Consider the following 16,652-nt stretch of genomic DNA (forward strand, 5'->3'; position numbering starts at 1 on the left):
TGTACCTCACATCCAGTTTTCCCTCCTGTTAACATCTTATATCAGGGTGGCATATTTGTTGCAATTAATAACCAATATTAATACATTATTATGCTTAGTTTTTAGCCGACATCCTTTTTCCATTCGAGGATCCCATCCAGTACAACGCATAACAACGTGTGGTCGTTACGGTCGTTGTGTCTCCTTCGGTTCCTCTTGGCTGTGACAACTTCTCAGACTTCCCTTGTTTTTGATGACCTCGACCGTTCTGAGTGTTGATCTAGTATTTTGTAGACTGCCCCTCTGTTAGGACTTGTCTCATCATTAGACCCGGATGATGGGTTTTGAGAGGAAGAGCACAGAGACAAAGTCGCATCGTATGAAGGTTCTGTGCTCTCAACGTGACTGACCGCTGTTAACGCTGACCTTGATCGCCCGGCTGAGGTGCTGTTTGTCGGGTTTCTCCGCTGCAGAGTTACTCTCCCTGCCCCCACCCCCTTCCTTTGTGCTGGGAAGGGTGCCGCCATATACACTCCACACTTAAGCGGGGCGGCACTGTGTTCCCCTTGACTGGAGTACACAAACAATTTGGAATTCTTTCCCATGCGAGATTTCTTTCTTCTCCTCCTCCTTGCCTTTATTTATTTATACCACTAAACTCACGAATATTTATTACATACTTTGGATTAATAATCCAACATGACTTTATTTTATTGTTCACAATTTTTTTAGCTTTGGTCACTGGCAGCTCTTTCATTTGGCTCCTATGTTTGTGACATGGCCCCATCATCGCGGGGTTGTTTTGGAGCATTTTCTTACTTTCTGGTACTATATGTTGCTCCAGGCTCATTTTATATATTTCCTGCCTCAGACTTAGAATTGGTCCATTTCTCCGAAGAGCCTTGGTTTGTTTTACGGGAGAAAACAAATCTATGCTATTAGAGACCAAGAGGTTAGTGCGGAATGTGCTCATTGCTGCTGGGGTGTCATCGCTTCCAGGCCTCAGCTGCCAGAGCAGTGAAACATATGCGTGTGTACTAACCTGTGTGTGTACACGTATGTGTAAACATCTCCGTGGTTACCCATCTGTATCCATATTAAACTAACTGTGAGTTCATAGCGACGTCTCAACTCTAACGCATTGCCACGCTCCACACACTTTTTGACAGACTTATGTTTTTTCTTTCCTTATGGCAAGAGGAGGCAATGAATGGCGAGCTTTGAAAGTCCACTTGGGCAGAGAGCAGCCGGTTGAGAACACACGGCTTTCCCCGTGGGCAGCGTGGTGTCAGGACCCGAAGTTGAGGTGAATCGGATGCAGCTGGACAGAAACTCAGAAACGTGTGCTGCCCAGAATGATGGCAGACTGGGACGCTGTCACATTCAGGGCGTGTGTGCCCTTGCTGGTCTCTTGACCTTCCTGTCGTTCTGTGGGGAGCCTTCCTTGTCGCCTTTCCTCTCCCATGTCACCCCACTGCGTACCTCTCCCCACACATACTTCCAGAGGCCCCTGGGCTTAGCCCATTAGAAATGCGCCCACGTTATTTTTTTTTTCAAATTCTCTGCTTGTCTGTTGCTCCCACACGGACCAGACCGTTGAAGGGAGCACTGTCGGTGCCGAGTGAGTGTCTCGCACGGCCCCCCGAAACCAAGGAAGGAGTTTATCTGTTCGGTTTCGGAGTTTGTGAGGGGAATAGTGCAGAGGACAAGACACGTGGGCCTGCTTTCTTGGAACCTGACGCGCACACAGTACGCGTGAAGGTGTTCACATACGATGTAGAGCCTCCGATGTGGTTTCCTCCTGGCCAGGGGTCTCGAACTCAATTATCTGCAGGGGCCAGGAAATATAAGTAAGCGACGTGGCCTGGAGGCCGGGCCTCAGGGATTGGTGGGGACCTTGAAGGCACGCAGGGCTGGCGAGGAGCCAAGACACCCAGCCAGCGTCCTGTCTGCTGGCCCCGGTCTGCGCCTGACTAGTTTGTAAGTTTGACGATCGTCCCTGTGTCTGCCCAGTAGAAAGGGGCAGTGGCCAGGTTGTGGCCACTGACTATGGCCTTGAAGGATGACTGTCCTGTTGTGGCCAGATCTGATTGTTCAAGGGAGTAGAAGCTGCAGAGGGGGCAGGGCCGCGACCCTTTCTACTCGCCTCCGTCCCCGACATTGTCACTGTAGTGACAGTTCGTCCCCGGCGGCAGCCTTTGTCCCCAAGAGCAGCAGCCGCTTCCAGTTTGCAAGGACTTTTTCACCCCACACTCTGGGAACTAGCTTCATTCGCTGCTTTCCGAGGTGACACCCCCAGCTGAGGCTCTGCAGGGCCCCCCAAGCATCTTTGTCCTAATAATCCTACTCCATACCCCATTCCTAAAGGGATGTGCTTGCTCTGCGTACCCCACTACTCAGATACCTTGGGGTCCCCCCTTTGACTTTTCAGTAAATGGTTCATTCTTTATCTGAAATTCTTCCCGTTAAAACAGCCGGTACGTGTCCTCTTCCCCTGCTGAAGCCCGATTGATATGCGAGGTGTATTTCTGTAGTTCCCAGCCTGGTCCCCTTCGCTCAGCTGAGCTCGAAACAGGTCTGCCAAGCTTGTCGCTTTGCGGCCCAGAGTGCTATCGCCCCATTGCCCACCTGCAGCCTCTGCCTGGAAGCCCTGTGTCTCACGCTCGCCGTCTGCCCACGATCATGGATGTTCCCGGGGCTTGCCGGCAGCCCGTTTCCACAGGCTGCTGCTCAGGGAGGTGATGCTTCGGGTTTTCCGCAATGCTCGCTGGGCCCCAGGCTTCAAGGTTGGCTGGGCTTCTCTGGTTCTGCACGGGTGTGTGCCCCCGAGGGGTGGAAACAGCCTCGTCAGAACGAACCCGGGCCACGCTGACGGGGAAGTGGGCCGGCAGGGGAGAAAACGTGGGCTGGGTGCTTCTTGGGGGCTTTCCTCTGGGCTGGCCTCCGCAGAAGGCTGCCCTGGGTGCAAGCCCATCTGACTCACCCACGACTGCTCCCCGCAGAGCGTGTCTGCGGGACGAAAACAACGCTGCCGCCATGACTTCCCCCTTGGCGTCCCACCATGATGCCACGTCTGAGCTCATCTCCCCGACCAGGCGGGTCGGCAAGCCTTCTGTCACCCCAGTGCCAGAACTATATGTCTCTCAGCGATCGGTTATGAATCGTGATATTCCTGAGGCATTCTCATTGATCACGAGCGATACGATGACCCGTGGCATCGAAAACAGGCCTCTGTGCATTTCATCTTCCTTACCTTGCTTGACGCTTTCTCCTTTCTCATTCAGAGCGTTCCGCAGCGGGGCTGAACTGGGGTGTGCAGCAGTTTGTGAGGGGGCTGTAACACAGTACCACACGCTACGTGGCCAAAACAACAGAAACTTATTCTCTCATGGTTCTGGAGGCTAGAAGCCTGAAATCAGGGCGTCAGCCGGCCAGGGTGCCTGCTCTCTCAAAATGTTAGGGAAGAACCCCTTTTCCTCTCTCGTAGCTTCTGGTGATGGCTGGCAGGCCTTGGCCTTCCTTGGCTGATAGTTTCATCACTCCAGTGTCCGTCCCCAGCTTCACATGGCCTTCTCTCCTGTGTGTGTCCAGACTTCCCTCTTCTTAGAAGGATGAGGTCCACCCTAATCCAATATGACTTCGTCTTGACTTGATGACTTGATGACTTCTGCAAAGATGCTGTTTCCAAATAAAGTCTCATTCCGCAGGCATTGGGGGTAGGACATTAACATATTTTTCCGGGGCCATAATTCAACTCAGAACAGGGCGTAGGAGGAAAATATGACCACTTCTCTTTCTGTTTACTTTGTTTCTTTTTTTTTTTTTTTTATGGAACGTCTTAGATTTTGTATGTTTTATAATAATACAGGTGTTCATGTATATTATATTAATGATATATGTGGTTGTGTAAGTTATCAATATTGAGAAATTGTGAGGCCCTGGGAATTTGTTGTATTTTTTTAACTCTTTTTGTGGGTGTGAAATTATTTCAGAATGAAAAATAAGAAATTTTAAATACAAATGAGAGATATATATATATCTCGAAAGGTGTCCATGGTCGGTTAATTGAAGAATAGTTGTACTTTTTGTATAGAATTAGCCCACTTTTGCAAAATTAAGACAGAACCACATAGCACATAGGTATATTTGTCTAGACATAGGAGAAATTCTGAGAAGGGTATATACTTCCTGTTAGCAGACGTTTCTGGTAAATGTGATTGGAAGGTGTGAGAAAGTGGGAACTTTTGCTTTGTGATTTTTTTAAAACAAAGACCGCGTTTTAATTATATAATGGGAAAGTAAGAAACATGTGGTTTGTGTGTGTGGGTGTGCCTCTGTACTTGTGTGTTGAGTTTTGATGCTTTCTGTCAACTCAATTTCTGTTGTATTTTCCTGCACAGGCAGCGCCACAAAAACAATCTTACACGCTGGGCATTCACCCAGTTTTTACTCCACTGTCTGCTTTGCCACATCTGATCCCTCGAGTCTGTAAGCTGTAGACGCAAAGGGGGCCTGCAGTCCTCACTGGTTGACAGTGACACTGGCTAATTGTCTTCCCTTTATCCGAGGAAGCTGGCAATTGTTCACCCTTGAAAACTTAGGGGAGAACTTTATTCCTAAGTGTGTAGCCTTTCGGTCTCCCCGGAAGAGTGCAAATTAGAAATTTCGAAGTGACAGTCATATTTGTTCCTCTAAGGAGCAATGATTTGTTAGGTGATGCTTGATAGCACTAAACTCAATTAATCAGTGAACCATCTTCAGTTCCTCCCAGGAGTGTTTAATGATCACTAGGCTTTCGTAGTTAATGTACAATTTCATTTAGGTGGATTTATTTTTATGTATAGGTTTGTTTTCCCATTTTCAAAGCAGATGCTCCCTTGATTCAAGAAGGAAGAAGAAAAGAAGTAACGCCTTTCGAAGGATGTTACTGTGTGCCATGAGCTTACAAACCTTGACTGCGTAACCTCCCCATTACTAACTGACATTCTTCCAATTTATTAATGAAGAAATTGTCACAAAAAGGTGTGTCCGCTCAGGCTTTGGCGTGCTCACTGAGTTAGCTCCTGAAGGAACTGTCCCCTTTACTTGCCTGTTCCTTACTCCTTTTGGGGTCCATGCCCTAGAACAGTTTCTGTTTCCTTCTGCTCACCAGGCTGCTTCATTGCCTCTTGTAGTTCCTCTGTGCTGGACCCAGTTTTTGCCTTCTGAGTTCCTTTGCCTCCTTCCGGCATGGTGTCTCCATGGATGGCGTGCTCAGTAACGATGATACTAATGGTGGTAGTAGTAGTAAAAATAGGATATAGAAGTGTCTTTATTGAGCCCTCGCTTACTGGGCAAAATACTGAGCACTCCCAGGTATTATGTCCTTGTTTCCTCCAGTCACCTGATGCGTTTAGGGGCTCACTGTGGGATGGAGGCCTGAAATCCACAGCCAGGTCTTTCTAGGGACCGGAAGCTAAGTCAGTACAAGCTGTTTCATTTCAGGATTCACTTAGATAGTTAAGCTCTCATACTAGGTTGTCGCAAGCTAGTGAACACCGCCAAATTATTTCTCCCACAGAATTATAGCCACATGTTCCCAGATGTTATAACTATATGGTTGAACTAATGTTCATACACATCATCATGTTATCAATGACACAATCAAGCCAATAATGAAGCATGTCAATATGAAGTTACACAACTCACAAGCATATAAGATATTACATGTCTGCTGATTTCATTAGCAGAAACACTTTTTATTTTTTCAACCAAAGGTATGGAAAAGAAGGGAAAAAATTCAGTGTTTTGATAAAAATAATAATCGTCTTTCCAATTAAGTATGGTGAAAAAATGACAAGATTTTTCAGAAGTTTGGTTATTAAAAATTCTTCTAGCCAGAGTCAAAAGAGCATCTCATAACAAGGTATCTCTGCCTTTTAAAATATTCATTACATCAAAGAGCCTGTTCTTTTTGTCCTGGGTGAGATACAGATAGCGTTGTATGGGAATTATTTAATATTCCCCATCGTTTCTTTCAGGTCCTCTCTGTTAAACTGCACTGTAAGGCTGTTTTGTCTGAAGACATCAAGGACATGTAGATGCTACTAAATGACCCTTTATCCAGAACTTTGTGTTTTTTTTCCAAAGTAGATTGATATGAAGTTGACCCTTGGACAATATAGGGGTTAGAGGTACCGACCGCCCCCCCCACCCCCGCACAGTCAAAAATCCACATATCTTTCCACTCCCCCAAAACTTAGCTGCAGTCGTCCCCTGGTATCCACAGGGGATTAGTTCTAGGACACTCCCCCTCCCCTCAAGGATACCAAAATCCATGGATGCCCAAGCCCCTTATATAAAATGGCTCAGAACAATGCATACAGTTCCCTCCACATCTGGGGACTCCTATCCTTGGACTGAAAATACTATTTTGGCTCTGAGGTTGGTTGAATCTGAGGATACAAAACCCTGGGGATAGAGAGAGCCAACTGTGTATTTATTGAAAAAATACACATATGGATGGGCCTGTGCAAGTCAAACCCATGGCGTTCAAGGATCAACTGTGTGTGTGTGTGTGTGGGTGGGGGGGGAATAAGACATCCCAACAGGAAATTTTTAGAAATACATTAAAAAATGTCCTAATATCCGAGAAAAGAGATGGTGGTGCCGATTCTGATGTATCCTGACGAGGATGTAGGTGACGTAAACACAGACATTCAGGCAAATGACCATACAGGCCCTGCCTTCAGTATTTAAAGTGATTGAAGGGGAAAACCACACTGTGACATCCCAACTCTAAAAATATGCATCATTTTAGTATATATTTTAGCACAAAATGTTTTAATACATTAAATTAGTGTTACTATATATATTAGTAGGAAATATTTTAATTTAAAAATATGCAAGCGTCGTGCTGGCTCTTTTGGCACCCAGACTTTCTAGATTTCTCGTCAATAAGATTCTGGCATAGAAATAGGTCAATAAGATTCTGGCATAGAAATAGATTAGAAATCGTAGCTTAGAAGACCTTGATTTCAGGACAGTCGACTGATAAAAAAGGCGCAAAAAGTGATTCCAAGGCTAAAGGGTCATCATCCCTTGCTACGTGTTGGGACGGAATGACAAGAACTCAAACATGGACGCTGCAGGGTGGCCGAGCCCGGGTGCTGTGAGCTGCTTTCAGTCCCCCTGCAGAAGCGACTTTGGGCTTCCTGCAGAGGTCCCCCCTGTTGCTACGCACCTTCCGCTTCCACAGCAGTAGCTGGAGGCAGCTCAGAGTTACCGAAGGCAACCATTCTTCCAGCGACCTCCCAGTTGTTGCTTTCTGATCTTATCAACAGTGGCATGTCTTCACACTCCACCCCACTTTCACTCAAAGCTGGGACGAGGGGGACCAGACCTCTCCCGAGACCCGCCGTGCGGTGGATGGCATCACCGCAAACAGCTTCTTCACCAAATTTAATTTCTACAAGGTTTCACTTGTCATCCAGACCTGGGATTTTGATGGTAAGTCATCATCAAAAGTCCAGTCCAGTCCTGGTTGCCTTCTGTCTTCACAAGGACAATGTCTTAGTGGCTTCGAAGGCTCAGCTATCTGGGACCCTGGACTTTCCTTAAAAATCAGCGAGTGGGCCTGTGTCACTTAGGAAGGCTCATGGCCACCCTTCATCAAATGCTAATTAATCACCTCCGATGATAAAGGCCGACTTTGGAGGGATCTTGGTTTGCAGTTGTCATTTTACGAGATACAGTCACTGAGCATCTACTCGGGAGCAGGCGCTGTGCTCAGGGCGAGGAGTGCAGAGCTGTCTGCGTGACCCGTCCTCCTCCTCGAAGGCTCTCAATCCCATCGCAGGAAGCCAGTTCTGGGTCCATCAGGGCTGCTGGCTCATGTGCTCTGCTCACAGCTATATCTGCAGCTCGTGGCACAGGGCCTGGTGGAGAGAAGCTGCTCAGTCATTAGTGAATGAATGGGTGAGAGTTTCCTGATTTCGACTCAGGAGTCGCCATCTCCGTAATCAAAATTAATCAAAGGGCAGGGCTGTGTTACTTTCTCACTGTGACATCTCTGTCTGCGAACTTCCTATCCCCGGCTTGTGGTCCATTCTTTCTTCTGGTTCGGGGACCTCTGACGTGTGGAGAGCAACCTGCTTTAGGTCTGGAGGGGTGGTAATTCCTATTGATTTTCTCTGCATATATAATTAATGTCTTGAAGGCATTGTGGGTACTCAGTCAGTGTCAATAAGATTCGATTCTGCTTAACAAGAGAACATTGGGGGGGGCGGGGAACGTGCTATGGACTGAATTGTGCCCCCCACCCCCAATTCGTGTGTTAAAAGTCCTAACCCCCAAGGTGGTAGGTAGGTCAGATGTATCTTATATGGTGTTTGGAGATAGGACTCTTGGGAGATAATTATGTTTAGATGAGGCCATGACAGTGGGGCCTTCCTGTATTGGGATTAATGCCTTGTATTAGAAGAGATACCAGGGAGATTGATCTCTCTCTCCTTGCAATATGAGAACGCAGTGAGAAGGTGGCCATGTGCAACCCAAAAAGAGAGGCCTCAGAAGCAACCAGACCTGCTGACCTTGATCTTGGACTCCAGTTTCCAGAATTGTGAGAATATAAATGTCTGTCGTTTAAGCCAAACTGTGGTGTTTTGTTAGGGAAAGCCTGGGGCTGTCTTAGCTTTACTTAGAGGACGTTGGAGGGGGGTTGGGAGGTGGTCGTCTCCAAAAAACAAAAGGTTAGCGGGGAAGGCAGTTGGTCAGACATATCTTATGTGACCCCAAAGATCAAAACCAAGATGGAGAAGTGGAAATAACAGGCAGACAGATGCCAACAAAATAAAAGGAAACGGAGTCTTCTGGGTGGAATGAGTTGTCTGCGTACCTTGCTGGAAATGTCCCTGTAGAGACCACGTGGCTGCTGAGAGAGGTTGGGGTGGACGGAATCCAAGCATTGCCCTGTGGTGTGACCCTGGAAGGTCCCTCTGGGTCCTGAGCTTCTGTGAGCTCAGGATTAATCATTGCACACAGGGACCATACCTTCTCATTTGTAGAACGCATTGCATGTCCAAAAGCAATTTTCATACGCATTATTCCATCTGACTCATTTAGCATCCTCGTAGCCGATGCCCAGCATGCAGTTGCCGAATGGGAGAGTGAATAAAGAAGCCATCGCTACACCGTGGGTGACGGAAGAGGAGCATGTGGGCAGAGGGGTTTATTGACTCGGTCAATAGTAAAGGCCAGGCTAGGCTTGAACCCCGATCTCTGCTGCGCCTGGGCATCCGTGTTTTCACACCTTTTCACATGGCCAGGAATCACAGAATTGGTGTTGGTGTGGGCGGACTTGTGCACGTGGTCTGTGGTTATCATGATGAGGCGTGAAGGCTGGGTCCGCGTTGTTCCCAGGGTCTGCCCAGCCTGCCTGTGCTGATTGCTTTTTGATTTGCAGAAGTGATTTCATTTATCTTTCCCTCCAACTCTCCTGACTTGGGGTCCGGCTCCAGTGGGGCACCACGTGACGTCACGCCACTCTCTGGTCTTAGCTAGGTCTGTGGTTCTGGACGGGCCAGCTTCACGTCCCTGTGCCTCTCCCTTCCCTCTTTTAGCTCAGTTCCGTCGACGTGACACATCCTGAGAATCTGTTAAATGGGTCACATAGATGAGAAGATCTTTGCAGAAATCCTCACAGTCTCTGGGAAAGGCAGCCATGTACATGCACGCCGTTTTGGACGGCCATGACTGCTGTGATGGCTGTTGGTCCTGTGAAAGATGAGAATCCGAGGGGTCACGGGACCTTGAAAATGTGTGGACCTGAAATAAACATGCCTACCTCACTCATTAAGCTTGGTTTTCCAAGGTGACACACAGGAGGTGTGCATTGAATATACAAAGAGTAGCTGGACAGATTAAGTATCTTTTCTCTGGGAGTTTGTCCTCATCACTAAACAGAAGGGTGGCTAGTATTTTGAAGCTGTCAATCAAGGCTCACATCCTAGAATACTGCGATGGGTGCCGAAGCAGCCCTGCCTCATGGGAGTTGCCCTATAAGGTCACTGTTTTGTGACATCTGGAGATTCTCATCAATGACAGAAGCTGACTAATTATGAGCAGGGAAGTGAGGGACTTGAAATACCCCTGTCTGCACATCTGGCCTCTCTGTCAAACCCAGGACTCATTTCTGATAACTTTTTTGGCTTCTGTGAAGTGGCCTGGCCATGTCTGGCCGTGGGTGGTGCTCAAAATGAACAGAACAGACAGCGGACCGGGAGGTGGGGAGCTGGGGACCCCGGGGGTGGAGGAGTCGGGCTATTTTAGCATATTTCAAAGTAATGACAAGGCTTCGAGAATGGTTAGTGATGTCTGCTACTGTATTTGCTTTCTGTTTCCACGGAAAATGAAATTCTGGATGGGGTGAACCTGGCTAAGAAAAGGGTCCGTGGACAAGAAAGGAAGTGACAAGTGCGACTTGGTTTTCAGAGTATTTTCCCCTGAACCTTCTTCATCTGGACTCGCAGAGCACTTACAGAGCGCTTAGCATGGGGTAGCTGGGTCTTATGGAAAGGTCGTGGGCTGGAAAAGCTAACCGAGGCACCAGTGGGAGTTAACACCTTACTAGCAGTGCAGTCTTGTCAAGTTCAGTCTACCACTTGAACCTCAGTTTCTTCATCCAACGTCAGTGACAAAAAAGGTGAGGGCTGTTTCATTCTAGTGCCTCTAGACTCCGTAACAACTAAATCTCAATATTCAGTAGCTCATCACAAAAGACGTCTATTTCTTACTCATGTAATAGCCCAGGGAGGATGGATGGTCCTGGTCAGTGGGTGGTGTTTCTCTATGCAGTGATTAGAAGACTCGGGTCTCTTCCACGTTGTTGGTCCGCTGTTCTTCAAGGACCCTGAAATCCATCCAGCTGATAGGTGGGGGAGGGGAGGGTGGGGAGGCATGCCCACGTCTTAAACACCCTGTCCTGTAAGTGGCATACAGTCACTTCACTTGCAGTCTATTGGGGAGAACTGGACATACCATCCGTGCCTGGAAGCAAGGGGCTGAGAAATATAATCCCAGCCTGGGTGACCACTCTCCAGGGGTGACTGAGCTCTGTAAGGGGGACTGTAAGCTTTTGGTAAGCACTTCTGCCATAAATATGTTCCTTAGTGTTGCATAAAGAGAGGTGACGCTGGCCTTATGAACATACCTCGTGTGGCTTGTGCCACAAGCTCTGCACGTCATTATTTGTGGGATTTTTCTCCTCCTCTTTTCTAATGTCACTTCACCTTACAGGACTATTCATTTTTTTCCCTGTCTCTGTATTTTTCTTCACGACCTAATTCGTAAACTTCCTGTGTCTGTCACGGTGCTTTGCCAAAAGCTGTTGATGGACTGACAAGTTTATGGTGGTTCCCACTGGGCTCTGTGGCTCTTTGTTTTCCCTTCTAGGTTTTCTATTGAGAACTAAGAATCTGCAAGACGATTTTGGTCAGTGCATGGGAAAGGATTTTTGCTAATGAGTGTGGTCAAGCATAGTGACGGTTTTCTAAAAGTGAAAAAAAGGGGCATCTTCTTTGGAAATTTTTCAAAATAATAATCCGAGCTCACTGAGTCACCACTGGGCACCAAGAGCCAAGTGCTCACTCGTATGAGAGCACTGAATCCCCTCAACAATCCCCATCCTCCAGAAGAGGAGTGTGAGGTCCCAGAGGACCAGAGACTCAGAGGCCACACGGTACCATCACCTTCTGAAGGGAAGGTGGAGATGATGGCATAGGCCCTTCTTACACTGCACTGCCCCTTGCTTCATCATCATGTCAGTGAAGGGGGACGTGCTTTGCGCCAGATTCTGTCATGGACGTTCAGGAGACACATATGAGCAAGTTCCTGTCCCCACGGAACTCAGGAATTGGTGGGGTACGTAGAGGGTGGTGGTGGTGGGAGAGATTATGAAAGCAAATATACTTGATTCTGATTATTTGCCATAGTTATGATCTATAAAGTCACCATGAATACTGAGTTCGCAAATACTGAATTATTGCCCCAGGGGAAATACAGGGTTAGGTTCCTGGATGTCTTTTGGCGACATTCTCATGGACCAATCAATACATAACCTTGTTTTATGTGTGTTTCTGTTTAAAGGCACCTTATTTAATATATATTGCTGATGCATTAGCATTGAACTCATGGACAACAGCGCTATAAATCATGCCTGTATGAAGCTCCTTTGTCATGAGGATTTTCTCTGTAAGGCACAGCACAGACTTCTTGCACTTAGGATTACCAGACAGCACCTCAGCACCGTGCTTAGGGGTCATTTTAAACAAAAAGCACAGACACGAGGCAGTCCATGGACCTTGGAAAGGACACTTACTTACAGTCTGAAGCTGAAACGAGAAGCAGCCTCACCTGGTTCCACCTCAGCTGGCAGCGTGGGCATTGGGTGGCCCACAGTTTTTTGGCCACTCTGAGGATATTCATGAATGAAGGGTTACAGATACATTTTGACAAGAAGGCAAATTCACAGATATAGAATTTGCAAATAACGAGGATCGATTGTGTGTTGCAATCAGTGTGAGACGTGGGACCCTGGTGAGTGGCGTTGCGGGGAAGGGATCTGGCAGAGGTTTTCAGAGCAGGTGATTCCTTAGGCCAGGATCGGCAGACTTTCTGTACAAGAGGTCAGAGAGCAAATATTTTAGGCTTTTGGGCCCATACAGTCTCTGTGACAGCTACACTCTGCCATAGTGCCCTGCGCAATACGTAACCAATGAGTATGACTGTGTCCCAGTAAACCTGGATTTTTGCGCACTGAAATTTGAATTTCGGAAATTTTCAACTTCGCTAGTCTTCTCATTTTTTCCCCAATCATTTAAAAATTTAAAAACCGTTTTCATCTTGGGAACTAAATAAAAGCAGGTGGTAGCCAGATTTGGCCTGAAGGCCAGAGTTTGATGACTCCTGCCTTAGATGCTGCTAGGTAGGAATGCTTACTAATTATGAAGAAAACTAAAGAATTCAGCAATGGACAAAGGATAAAATTTAAAAATTCACCTAAAACCCCAAGACTCAGGGATTTCCACGAACAACACGTAGCTGTCCCTCACAGGCACGCATGGTTACACAGGTGCACTTTTGTGGTCCTGTAATTAGTTTATCCCTGGAGAATACATGGTGGACATCCGTCTGTGTTAGTAAGGATTGCTCTCCATCGCAAGTGTGATCTGTCATCTTCTGTAGTTGGGTGATGGTTAATGTTAAGTCATTCTTTGCCGGTGTCTTTTAAATTGTGTCCAATTTTTTTGTTTTGTTTTTTGTTTTTGCTGTGACAAATGATACAGTGTGAGTTCTCGTATACTCTCCCCACACAGTTAGGGTTATAGGGAGACAAAGATGAGTCACACTGTGTCCTGCCCTCGGGACTTACAATTCAACAAGCCACGCAGGTGACACACAGCAATTATCTTGGCCAGATAGTGATGCTTTCCAGAATCAGCTGCAGCGCTGGGGGGCTCTGAGGTACAAAGGGTCTGATGTTCTGATCCAGGTGAGACCAGGCACCTGTCTGTCCTGGGTCGGCAGCTCCCTCCTGTCTGCTTGAGTTCTAGAGCCTTGTGGAACAGCAGAAAGAGAACCTCAGGCATCCTCCGGTCATCACCCCACCCGCCTGCAGATGGGAACATGGAGACTCAGAGAGGTTGAAAGACCGACCGACGGAGGGTCAGCGCGGACTCAGACTCACGTGTCCCTGGCCTGGGTTAGGGCCTCATGGCCCTAGGTCAGGTTTCGAGAAGCTGGTTTTTCAAAGCATCACGTATGGATGTCCCCTGGGCCTTCTTGATAGAACCTTCTTTATGTGTTCCAGGGCAGCGATGGTAGCTGAGGTGACGGGTAATTTCTTGAGACCCCAGCATGCCTGCTGGCCGGTTCATGGCACAGTCAGAATGTGTTCGCTGCCACCTCCGTAATTTTTCAGCCTGAGTGAACAGACCTGCACATCACCTACCTCCTCCATGTTGACAGCCATCTTTAGCTCTCGCCGGTCAGACAGGAGGTCGCTGCCTGGCGTTCCATTTCCCCGAGTCGGGGGTGATGCGCACGTGACTGAGCAGGTATCCTGGGAGTTTGTAACAGTCAGAAATGGGTAGACTCCTTTCAGAGTTCTCAGAATCCTGTTGCACTTATGCACAAAGATGTTGGCTACAGTGATATTTCTAACAGTGAAAAGCCACAAAAAGCTTCAGTGTCGTAGAATATGGGAGTGGTGGCAGGAACTGCAGCGTGTGCAGAGAGTTCATTATTCAGTCTTTCAGACATAACGACGATGGATAAAAAGGTCTGTCTTATGGGGCAGAAGAACAGGAGGCAAATCGTTAACACGGTATGATGGTGTGATAAGAAAAAATGCTATAAAAGTTTGGATAAAGTCCCCCCACAGGTCAGCAGTCCTGTCGTGATCAGCTGCTCCGTGCCAGGCACCCGGGCTGGGGGTCAGCGGAGGCTCTCTCAAGGAGGTGGGCAGCTGTCCGTCCGTGCCCCTGTCTCTACCGTTAGGCTCCTGGAAGCCCCTGGCAGCCTAGCTCTGAGCTGACCGGCTGGCGAAATGCCGCAGGGAAGAAACTGAAGTGCGACAGGTGGAAAAATCTCTCCTCCGGGTGGTACCGCAGCAGAAGGAGGGCAAAGCAGGGAGGCCTGCCTGACAGAGCCTCGGCTTGTGGGCGACCAGGCCTGCATCCAGCCCACAGCGCAGGAGCCCACCTTCTCAGAGTCATGCTGCGGGGGCTGCGATGAGTGTGTTCCCCAGAGCGTTACAGACGCGAAAGCTGCACATCGACGGGGCGGGTGGTTGGTGTTGCTGTCTGCAGTTCAGGGGCCTCCTCCCCTGACCACCACCCCCTTAAAATTCTCAGGCTCTGACAGCACGAGGAGAAGGGCTGGCCAGGGAGCAGAGCCGGCGGGCCCTGAGCGAGCTCTCCTGCTCCTTGGCAATTCCGGCATGATTCATAATGATTGTAGCAGATGAGGCATGAGGTCCGCGTCTCAGACTGCAGCTGATGAAAATCTTTTCCCAGAGGAAGCATGCCCAGCCTCCTGGGAGGACCTTTGGAGGACTTCAGCCGTCTGGCTGGCCTGAGCTGCCCGGTTCCCAGCACTGCGGTCAGCAATGAGCAGCCCGTGATGCTCGGGCGGTGGTTCCTGTCCGTCTGCGAGACTCAGAGCCGGCTGCGCCTGGACCGGCTGCAGGCAGGCTCGGCGCTCAGGATGCTGTAGCTTCCTCCTGGGCAGGATCCTGAAAATAGAGATTACAGCAGGCTGCATTTATGTTCAGTATTTTTTTATATCTGGAAAATAACAACAACAACAAAAAATCACTGTAATTGCACCAATTAAAAAATTAGTATAAGGATGGGAACCAACAAACACCACCGTGAAACCCATCCCGTCTCTTCTTGAGAGATAATCCGTCTTATCTGGAAATTTCTGTGCACCCAGTGCTGTGCTGCTCAGCCTCTCAGGAAAGGAAACAAGCCCTGAATTGTAGGTTTGCTGATTTCGGTGGCAAAATCCTGCCATGGCTGAGAGGCTACCAAAGGTTTAAGAACTAGTTCTCAGAATTCTTGAATATTTAAAAACTGGGTTTCGTGAACCCCATGCACCTCACAGGAGCTCACTTTCCTTTTTCATTTGGGAAACTGGAGACTTGTTACACACATCAATCTGCGTGTCCTTTCCATTTCCTGTGTCACAGACTCCTCCTCAGGCCAGCACGTGCCGTCACTTAGCTCCTTTCCTTTTCGTGGTGAGGTTTCCATGAAGGTGCACCGTTGCTTCTGGAAGGTTCTTGGAAGGGCAGATCCGCCTCACCAGAATTGGGGAGGGTGACAGCAGCTCTTAGCGAGCAGGGAGGCTGGCTCCTGCCACACTCTCCACATCTCAGACCTGGCGCGTGTCCTTTGAATTTATTCTGGCTTCTGGCCTCTTCCAAATGTTATTCCGATGATCTGTAAGTGACCAGATCTGGTGGTGATACTTCCCTTCACTCCTGTTCATCTTCAGCTTCCATTAGATAATCTCATTTTTCATTCAAGAAACTCTTTCTTGATATTTCCCTGTTCCGTGTGCCCCCTCCCCGAGGCTGGGCAAAGTGCCCGTTCTCCCCGATTCCTTTAGAACCCACGGCTGCCACCCAAGACTGTGCTCAACACACCTTACTAGTTATTGTGTGGTGTCTGCCAGCTACCGGCGGAAAAGCTGGGATGCTCTGGTAGGCAGAATGGCCCCCAAATTGTCCACACTCTGATTCTGGAATTATGCCTGTGAGTAAAATGTGTTCCTTTACGTGGCGAAGGGACTTTGCAGGTGTAATTAAGGTTTATGCAGAAAACTTGCTCTGGCATAGAAGGATGCCCTCAAGAAGAGTCAGTTTCCAGGTAGGAGGATTCGGGGTGCTGCTGCTGGCTCTGAAATGTGGGGACTCTTGTGCAAGAACTGGAGGGAGGAGACGAGTTGCTAAGGGTCGCCCCCATCTGACTGCCAGCAAAGAAACGGGCCTCAGTCCTAGAACGCAGGGACGTAACTTCGGCCAATGGCCTGAATGACTGAGCTTGGAAGAGGTTTCTTCCCACAGCCCCCTGGTTAGAGCCCAGCCAGCTGGCAGCTGGCAGCTGGCATCCACCTGGGCAGCCTGGGGC

The 16,652-nt window shown here is 48.4% G+C and overlaps 1 protein-coding gene across 37 annotated transcripts in view; it reads left to right on the plus strand.

Annotated features, from left to right (window-relative positions):
* The window catches only part of LOC105292562, a 713,386-nt gene that overhangs the window by 147,338 nt on the left and 549,396 nt on the right, over positions 1 to 16,652 (plus strand). The window contains exon 5 of one of the 37 annotated variants that reach the window (XR_002780526.1): positions 12,103 to 13,819. The exons of the other annotated variants lie outside the window; for them this stretch is intronic. The gene's annotated coding sequence lies outside the window, so the exon portion shown is untranslated. Of the gene's footprint in view, positions 1 to 12,102; positions 13,820 to 16,652 lie in introns of those variants that run through there. 37 annotated transcript variants of the gene reach the window in all.

The sequence above is a fragment of the Pteropus vampyrus genome, unplaced genomic scaffold, assembly GCF_000151845.1.
Source record: "Pteropus vampyrus isolate Shadow unplaced genomic scaffold, Pvam_2.0 Scaffold59, whole genome shotgun sequence".
NCBI lineage: Eukaryota > Metazoa > Chordata > Mammalia > Chiroptera > Pteropodidae > Pteropus > Pteropus vampyrus.